Here is an 8,979-nt window from a genome sequence, read left to right on the forward strand (position 1 = left end):
GAGGCTGGTGAGGGGTCTGGAGAACAAGTGTGATGAGGAGCGGCTGAGGGAACTGGGGTTGTTCAGCCTGGAGAAAAGGAGGCTGAGGGGAGACCTCATCGCTCTCTACAACTCCCTGACAGGAGGTTGTAGCGAGGGGGGGGTCGGTCTCTTCTCCCAAGGAACAAGCGACAGGACGAGAGGAAACAGCCTCAAGTTGCACCAGGGGAGGTTTAGATTGGACGTGAGGAAAAATGTCTTTACTGAAAGAGTGGTTAAACATTGGAACAGGCTGCCCAGGGAAGTGGTTGAGTCCCCATCCCTGGAAGCTTTTAAAAGACAGGTAGATGTGGTGCTTAGGGACATGGTTTAGTGGTGGACTTGGCAGTGCTAGGTTAATGGTTGGACTTCATGATCTTAAAGGTCTTTTCCAATCTAAACAATTCTATGACTTTATGATTCTATCACCAATGTGAATGATGTCAGATGAAACGAGACAGATTTTGGGCTTCTTTTGTCAAGCAGAAAGGAATCCATCTGAATATCAGGATGGGTAGGCAGTTAGACCTAAGTGGGTCTCTGTTGTGCTCTTTCCTACTGCTTCACTCACAACCTTTCAGACAGTCACCACTACTCTCAGCCTTCAAAGTAGGGTTTCCCTGGGAGATCTTCTCCAGAAAGCCAACGCATCTTCGCGTCAAGGCTTCCAGGGATGGCAGATTACGTCCTCACTCAAGGAAGAGGACTGCCCTGCAAGTCAGTGAGACAAAGAAATACACTTGTTTTTCCTGCACAGCCTGAGTGAACAACCAATGAATCCTCATGAAGAACTGAAGGTGAGAGTCTAAACTGTTAAAACACTTCCTAGAACAATACTTTGGTTTTCAGCAGTTTTCTTTTCTGTTTTGTTTTGATTCCTTCTAAACCCTGCTTCCCTGCCTCCATAGGGAAGGGAAGGATTGATAGGAAATCAATCTAAGCTAAAATATTAATTTTGGTCAAAAAAAGGTTTTTATACATAGGAGAAATCTAAAAATAAATTTTAAAACTAGCTTTCTTTTCTCTGCAAAGGCTTTTTATCTCTCTAGGTAGGAGTACACAGGACCGCTTGTGATCTGTAGTCAGGGGTGGGCTAAAGAGACTGTACACCTCTTCTAACACTTGGTGGTAATGGTTTACAAGGTGGTGTAGCCACCATGTATGTCTTTTTTCAGGCCTGTGTCCATTCCTGAGCTATTATCCAGGGACTACAAACATGCTAAAAGGTTTGTGTGCTGTATTCAGGAGGACAATGAGACAAAAGTCTGATGAACCTGAAATTCATGGGATGAGGCATTTATGTTGACTTCCACCTATCACCTTCATTCTATGTGGTAACTCCTTCCAGTGGGAAATGTGTGCCCGAGACCTTGAATGTCTCCAGTCAACGGGGTACCTCTATCTGTGCATATGGAAATTGGGCAGACCTGGGAGGTGGTACATACAGCCACTGGCAGCTGGAGTGGTGAAAGAGGAGGTTTCTGGGTCATGCCATGGGGTCCTGGTCTGGGTAGCTGGGAGTGAGTCATCTGCATGGGGTTGGGTGCCCTGCCTGAGAAGATGCAGAAAGTCTAGCGGAAGGAGGATCACAGGGCTGCAACTCTGGTTTGGGAGATGAGGCATGTGGGGTTGAAGGCTTGGTTTAAGGCAGGCAAGGGAGTGTTGGAGGTGAAGAAGTGATCCCCCTTGACAACAGTCAGATCCAGAGGCATTTTCTATTTTAAGCAGGCCAGGTGAATAACAGCTGGGCTAGCAAAGAAACCAGCAACAGAGACAGTAGCCAGTGGCTTCAGGCAGTGACCTTCAGCTGAAATGAAGCTGTACTCTTCAATTTTTCATTATGAAACCAGTTTGATTCAGTCCTTTTTGAGCTTTTGTGAGCACTTCTGTGAAACAAGACTGAAGGCATACAGGTAGGTCATGGACCATCTTCCTAAGCAATGGGTCTTGGCCTCCGTTTAGTTGCATTTTTGTAATGATGAGGGGATATGGGTGCCTGTCTCCCAGCCTCTCCTCTTCTAGGCCGCCCTTGAAATGCCAGCCTTTGGTGAACTCCTGATGAGCGGGTGGGACAGATAGGCTCTGCAAAGCATCCTGGGCTCTTCTCTCACTCTCCTTCTGTTGTCTTCCTTGCTGTAGGCTTGACCTGACCTGATGTTCTGAGCCTGGGTGGTCATGGGCAGGATGGAGATCAGAGTCTGGGCCCTGGAGCAGGGGTAGGACTGGGGAATGCAGCTCTAACTAGCACCGTCTTGTGTCAATCCCTCAGTCTTTGTGCTGGGCAGAAGTCATCAGCATTCAGCACTGTCTGTTCTACTCCTTCACCCCTCTGCTGCGAGGAGAAACTGGTGGGTAGGTGAGCACAACAAGGAACAGGTTGAGCACTGAAACTCATGTCTTTACCAGATGAGGTTTCCCCCATGCTGGTGACTGATTTGCCTTTCAGGTCATTCACCACGGCTTTATCTTCCTCGCAGAGCAGCAACTGATGCCACTTCTGGCTTGTTCTCTTTTTCTTCCTTCCTAGGGAGAGCCTTTTGTGATTTACCAGCTCCATCTTTCAAAATAGCAACGTGAGTTGAGAGGTTTTACACTAGATTTCACATGTAGTTACCCTGCCCGCTGCTCATTGCAGTTTAGCGATTTCAGTGATTTCTGCACACCACTGAACAATCTCATTCCCACCCTAAGGGAGAAGCAAGCGTCTCGAGCCTGCATACTTTTCTCCATATGCACAAGGTCTTTTTTCACTCTTTTTAAACATTATTTTTCCCTCTCCCCCTCCCCTGCCACATGCATGACAGAGTGGATGTCTCCGGGTTTCAATCAAATTGTCCTTTTTTTGTGTTGCCATCCAGCGCACAGTCAGAACCAAGAGCAAACTCCAGTTCGGAGGTGAGCAATAAACACCCCTCTGAAACTGCCAGGGGCTGAAACAATTTGGCAAGCTTTGCAGAAGAAAACTGCCAGCATGGAACGACGAGATGGAAGCATTGCTTCAACAGAAGAAGCTCTGATTAGCAGATTATCGCTTAAGTGATGTTGATCCCAGCCACGCTGCCTTCCAAATGAGCCCTTTCACAGCTGCCAGCTGCGCCACGGAGTCATGCATGTAAATGAGTGGGCCAGATCCTTTGCTGGCGTGGGTCAAGGCAGCTTTGATGGACCGTCGTGGAGTTACAACAGCTGGAGCAGTCTGGCTATAACGGGGAGTCTTACTCGCTTCTCAAACTTCTTCGAGAGCTGGGGGATGAAAGAGCCTGAAACAGAGCTGCCTGCGTATTGCGGGATGGGACAGCTTCTCCCGCTCCAGCAGCATCAAAAACACAGCACGCTACAGCTGCAGGGACCCTCTAAACTTTGATTGTGTCCAATTGCTACCGGACAAGGCGTTCTTTGTAGGTAATACTTATTCTTTTTTATCGCAGATACGAGACTGAACTAGGAGACTGCAGCAGTGGCTGTAACATGCTCAGAGCCAGCATGCAAAAAGCCTGTGCAAGTGCGATGAAAGAAGCTGGAATCACCTTATCACCAACTGTAAGAGAGATCCTTGCTGAGTCAGATAGGGGAATGATGAGGGATATATATTTTTTTTACAGTTGCTGAGCTTGTAACCTGTTACCTGGGACCATAAACCAGCATATATAGTGTCTTGCCCTCATAAAGCTTTATTTATCTCTGCTGAGCCTGTTTGGCTAGGCGTGTGGGGAGCATGTGAGGGACTCTCATGAACAGCCTTGGGGTGAGCTTTCTGCAGAGTTCACAGTCCATTTCAGCTCTGATAAGCGTTCAAAGGTGATGGCCTGAAACCTGCGCTGGCGGCGAGGGGGGGGCGGGAAACAAGCTCTCTTTGTGAGGCTGTTCGAGCTTGCTGCTGCACACTGGAGACAATGCAAAGCCGCAGCTTGCCGGGATGCCTGTGCTCGGTGCATTGGATGAAATCTTTCATTCGTTTCCCCAAACAGTCTAGGAAGATCCTCAACCTTTGTCCTGATCAGGACTGCAGCCCTGTCCAGGAAAACTCTGACCACAGATGTCAGTGACTTCAAGCCCTGGTAATTTTTAAGTTATTGGGTTGAATCCTCGTTTGTCAGCATAACCTTGCTGTAGACTTGGACTTTTCAACCTAGAAAAGAGGGCGTTGAAGAAAAGGAGGGCGATATGTAGAAGACAGATCTGTGAAAATCATGCAGAGGGCCACTGGGAAATGGCGATTTGGTATCTCTCCTAATAAAGAGATTAGGAACACAGGACTGAAAATTTCGGGGTAGGCGCAAAGCAAACAAAAGGAGATGTCTCTTCACAAGCAGGTGGTGAAGCTATGAAACTCCTTGCACAGGATCTTGTTTGCATCGATTCAAAATGTGATTAGCTGAGTTAACAGAAGGAAAAAACATTCAAGACTTTTAAACACTAATGTAACATCTCTGTCCTAGGAGGTCTCTGAGTTAGGGGTTACTGAGCGCTGGGAAGGTATGTGGGAAACCATCAGTAGTTATTAGTAGTACTACTAGTAGTTATCAGTACAGCACCCTGTTCCATCATGAGTGCTGTTGGAGGTGGGACACTCTGGTAGGTGGATTTGACATCTGAGTTGTTCTGAGGTAAAAAAAAAAAAAGAACAAAAGGTGATTTTCCAGTCACACAGGTGGAAACTCGGCCCCTGATCAAGTCCATCCATCTCTGAAAGACCGATCTTTGGAGAACTGTGAGCAGGGACATGCTCCTTGTCCCCCATGCCTCCTGTCCATCTGCACTGTCACTCCTCCAGCGGCTCATGGACCATGCGCAGTCAGTCCCTCTGGGTCTGCCCCAGCCCATGAGTGACACCTCACTGGCTGCTTAGCTGGAAAGTCAGGGCTTGGAGAGGTAGGATAGCCTGGCGATACTAAAAGATGTGGACTCAGGAGTCATCCCTTTCTTCCCTCTCTCTGTGTTTTGGCAGGACCAGTCTGAATCTGGCTCCTGCTCTCCAGGACAGGTAATCTCAGCATTAGGTCTCTCCCACAAAGCCTGGAGACGGTCTTGCCAGGTGTCCCGGGAGTCATGGAGAGCCTGTTTATGTTGCTTGCCTCTGCCATCAAAGCCTGAAGCATTGCCCCTGATTACCACAGCACTGACTTCCCTCTCGAGGTGTGAGAAAACAAAGCTTTACCTCTTGATTTGGAGGCTTGAATGTCTGAAAATCTGCTGCTTCTCATGGTTGGCTTGCTGCTAAAAAAGGAGCAGCTGCATTTTGGTGTTCAACTCATGTGGTTTTTGTTTCCAGCTCTTGAACTTCCTTATGCCTTTCTTTCATGCACAGAGAAAAGGCTTGGCTGGTCTTTCAGTCCTTACAAAGTTTCCTTTATCAAAGTGGATGGCTTTAAAAAAGTCATCTATGATTGAAGCTTCCAGCCTGCATCATGCAAAATTGGAAAAGAAAAAAGAAAAAATCCCCATATATTTTCAGTGTCAATCACTGCAGACTCAGTGAAGTATCCAATTATTTTAAGCAACACATGATTGTGGGCTATTTTCCTACTGTCCTGTAACATAAACTCTGAAAAAAAGCATCCTGGGGTACAGCAAAAAAATAAAATTACCAGCACTTACACACTAGAAGAAACACAGTAAAATTCAAGCTGGTCTTGCAGAAGTGAAGATAATATCCTTCTCTCATTGTGATTTGTTAACACTTCATATAACTATTTTATCTTAAATGGAAATAAGAAACTAAAGCATGGAAGAAGTGCCACCAGCTACTCAGGACAGATTTTTAAACATAACTTACACAGTAAAATCTGTGTAAGTTCTAATGAAGAGCTCTTCTTTTCTTTGTGTGTGTGGTTTTGTTTTGTTTTGTTTTGTTTTGTTTTGCTGCTGTTGTTGTCTTGGGGATCCAGGCAGAGTGAAATAGGGTCCCGTTTCTCCTTTGACTCTGGGACTGACTTTGCCTTTTAGGTAGGACTTGCCATAGGGCTTGGTGGGAGTCCAAGCTGGGGAGTAGGGCGTGATCAGAAATCACTGAATCCTTTGTATTCCCCATCTGCACAGTTCACCAGGAGCTCCTGGAAGTTGCTCTGAGTGTTGTCTGGACCAGGCTGACACATGTCCAAGCTCCCTGTGCCACCATTGCCTGCAGAGAATGACTCTCAAATCTGGCTCGGGAAGGATACTCCAGTTGGGCAAGCTGTGTAGCTCCTTGGGATCGTCGTGTCCCAGATCATGAGCTCTCCTTGTGGTGGTGTCTCTAGGGTGAGGAAAAGGAAGAAGCTCTTTTGGCTGGCATCCCTCCCTGAAGACAGTTTCTGCTTTGTGGGCTCTTCGTCACGAGTTCTTCTTTAGCCTTTCGGTCAGTGAAATGGGAAATACCAGCTGGCTCTGGTACAACAGAAACTGCTTCCATGATGCTGCTTGTGAGGGTCCCATATCTCACTTCTCATCCTTAGAAAACCCTCCTCACTTGCCTGGGTTGTACCTCATTCCCACCTGATTTCCAGACCTGAAGAAGTCACCACACTCCCAGTCCCAGCTCCGTCCTTATTCACACATCCAACTACTAACGGGAAACCAATTTTACCTGCCATGGAAAATCTTGCAACAGCCACAGGAGCTTTGTCTCAAAAATCAGTAGCAGGGCTGGTGCAAGAGGGATGGTCCAAGATCATGAATAAGGCAGATTTTTAGATGGGAATGCTCTCTTCTCATAGACCATAGATGCGATTGGAAAAACATGCAAATATTTTAAGAGAGAAGCCTGGAAGGTGTTCGGAAAACAAGGCTGAAAGCAGTGCTTGTGGACTGAAAAATCTTTATTTTTTCCATTCATATCATATAGTCTCATAAGAGAAATCCCCTTTTCCATGAGTCTCACCTTTATCAGAAAAGCTCTACGTTTTTAAGAGCATATGATGACAGCTTCTCTGAAGTAGTAAACATGAGGTGATCTGTTCGGGGACAGAGACTTCCTGCCCTTCCTTGGATGTTGCCAAGTCACTGAGCCTTCTGCACAAAAATTTTGTGGTTAGGTCATCATTCTGTGCCTTTTTTTCATCATAAAATAACTCTGGTTTTATTTTCTTAGCTAATGAAACAAAATTATTCTTTCCCCTTGCGAGATCAATGCAACGGTCCTCTTGCATCTTTGTTAACAGCTGCCCCAAACTTCCTCCTGTTTTCCTCCTAAATAAAAATGAAGAAACTTGGAAAATGACAGTGGCAAAAGAAGAGCAACGTTACCAATTCTCTCAGCTGGGGCTAGGTTCATGAGGAAGCTGGCTTGCTGTCGTGCTGAAGGTGCACTTTGCAGGGAGGCACCAGACTAGCCCATCTCCTCCCCTCCCGCCCCAATTCTAAGCTGAAAGCGTTCAGAAAGCCAGCACTTGGCAGTCTTGCTTCCACCAAGGGTCAGAAGACGACAGTCGGCCAAAGGCTGTTCTGAAACATGTTGGTGTGGAAGAAAATGGCCTTCATTTGGTCAACGTTAGGAAAGAAGAAGGAATCGATCCAAACTTGCTTCTCTGGCAGGTAAAAGTAGATTCAGTCCAGAATGGAGATAAAGTTGTAGCTTTTGAGAAAAGGATGTACTTTGCTTAAGAAAGTGGGATGTCGTGTCTGCCTATTGTATCTGCCAACACTACTGACGTCCAAGGCATCTCAGGTGTAACTAGGCACCTGTGTTGAACCAACTGACTCAAGACCCTAAAGTTAAATGAAATGACTTCTACCTCTCAAATCAGGAAAGATGAACTTGAGCCCTACATAATAAGGAAGGTCTGGAATTTATTCTCTCCCCAGTTCTGATTTTTATACATAAAATGTGACTTTTAAATATAGAAATAAATATACAAATTATATTTAAATATATAAATATATTAAAATATATAAAGAAATATATAAATATATTTACATTTATAAATATATTAAAATATATTTAAATATATAAAAAATATAAATAAAAAATAAACTAAAACAGAAATAAATAAAATACATTAAAAAGAAATTAAAAACTATAAGAACACAGCAACCCTGATTTCTGCTCTGCTCCCCTCTTCTTCATTTGCTCATCTTTCTTGAGAGGTAGGTTTCAAAGTGAATTATGTCAACTGGTGAAGAAGCATCATTTCTCCAGGCCCAGTGTAATGGCCAGAATATGACATTGCTGCTGAAACAAAAAACATCCGTCCCTCATTGAGAAATAATTGATTATGACCTAGAAGTGATCACTAAGAGCAGTGTCTTAAATTCCTCCTCTCCCACCATATAAATGGGATGTGTAATTTGCAGGGGAAGGACACCATGTCACTGGGAAGAGCCACAGCGCTGCAGAGAGAGACGTGCCTTGTCGCAGCGTTGCTTTCTGCTCATGTTCTTTCCCTCTGCCATTGCTCTTCACTGCATCAGCTCTCCTTCTCCACAACCCGGCCAGCAGCTCTCAGAAAAGGCCAGCCTGTATCCTCAGGAATGTGGGGTCATGGCATTGAAGAAAGATGTTCCAGCAGGTGAGATCCAGGATGGGCTGGAGGGGAACGGGATGGTGTAGAGTCAGGAACGAGAGGTGGGATCCACGCTTTACATGAAACACAGCAGGTCAGCCTTTGAAGTGTGGTTTCTTGTTCAAAACCAGTAGGTGATCCTTTTTCAACACAGTAGCATGGAAGTGGCACCACATTGAGAATGTCTCAAGGGACACCTGGGTGCTCTGGGCTTCCCGTAGATGATTGCTGAGTGCTCCGAGTCCTGCTGTGTGCATACAAGACACGCCTGTTCCTTTTCATTACCTGACATGAGCCTGGCACTCGGCTGGAAGGAAGTGCCATGCTATCACTGCAGCATCTCACCTCATTCAACCACCTGTGGGGCAGACGCCATGACTAGTGTGAGGCCGCACCTCGAACACTGTGTTCAGTTTTGGGCCCCTCACTACAAGAAGGACGTCGAGGTGCTGGAGCGTGTCCAGAGAAGGGCAATGAGGCT

The sequence above is a fragment of the Pygoscelis adeliae genome, unplaced genomic scaffold, assembly GCF_000699105.1.
Source record: "Pygoscelis adeliae isolate BGI_AS28 unplaced genomic scaffold, ASM69910v1 Scaffold88, whole genome shotgun sequence".
Classification (NCBI taxonomy): Eukaryota; Metazoa; Chordata; class Aves; order Sphenisciformes; family Spheniscidae; genus Pygoscelis; species Pygoscelis adeliae.